The sequence below is a fragment of the Nannospalax galili genome, unplaced genomic scaffold, assembly GCF_000622305.1.
Source record: "Nannospalax galili isolate Female #2095 unplaced genomic scaffold, S.galili_v1.0 scaffold238, whole genome shotgun sequence".
Taxonomy (NCBI): domain Eukaryota; kingdom Metazoa; phylum Chordata; class Mammalia; order Rodentia; family Spalacidae; genus Nannospalax; species Nannospalax galili.
The window spans coordinates 2062102-2063102 of NW_008341888.1; the positions used below are offsets into that span (position 1 = coordinate 2062102).

The window sequence follows — 1001 nt, forward strand, 5'->3', positions numbered from 1 at the left end:
CAACTCATTAATAGTAGGGGACTTCAATACCCCACTGTCTCCATTAGATAGGTCAACAGGGCAGAGAGTTAACAGAGACATCTGAATTAAACAATACCATATATCAAATGGAGCTAACAGACATCTACTGAGCATTCCACCCAAGCACCAAAGGACATACTTTCTATTCAGTGCCCCATGGAACCTTCTCCAAAATCGAACGTGTACTGCGACACAAAACAAATCTCAACAAATACAAAAGATTGAAATAATTCCATGCATTCTATCAGACCACAATGTAATAAAACTTACAGTCAACACCCGAAGAAGCCCTAATCACCACATGAACACATGGAGATTAAACAACACACTCCTGAATGATGAATGGATCAAAAGAGAAATTAAGAAAGAAATAAAAGTATTCCTGGAGTTAAATGAAAAGGACAATACAACACAACAAAACCTCTGGGACACGCTGAAAGCAGTCCTTAGAGGGAAGTTTATAGCTCTAAGTGTCTACATCAGTAGCTCACGCCTTTAATCCAAGCAGTTGGGAGGCAGAGTCAGGCGGATCTCTGTGAGTTTAAGGCCAGCCTGGTCTACATAGTGAGTTCCAGGACAGCTGGGGCCATAGGGAGACCCTGTCTCAAAAAGACCAAAAAAAAAAAAAAATCAGAAAGAACACAAATAAATGACTTAACGTTGCAACTCAACACACATGAAAAGCAACAGCAAACGAAAGCCAAACCCACCAGACAAGAAGAAATATCAATAACCAGGGCAGAAATTAATGAAATTCAAACAAAGAAAATAATACAAAGAATCAACAATTCCAAGAGCTGGTTCTTTGAAAAGATAAACCAGATTAACAGACCACCAGTGCAGTTAACCAAAAGAAAGAAAGAGCACTTCCAAATTAACGAAATCAGAGATGAAAGGGGAAACATCACAACGGACACCAGAAGGATACAGAACATTATAAGGGAATACTTGAAAAACCTATATGCTACTAAATTTGAAAA

General features: G+C 38.6%; 1 pseudogene; it reads right to left on the bottom strand.

The window, feature by feature from the left end:
- Positions 1–1001, bottom strand: part of LOC103737856 — a 72226-nt pseudogene that overhangs the window by 7470 nt on the left and 63755 nt on the right.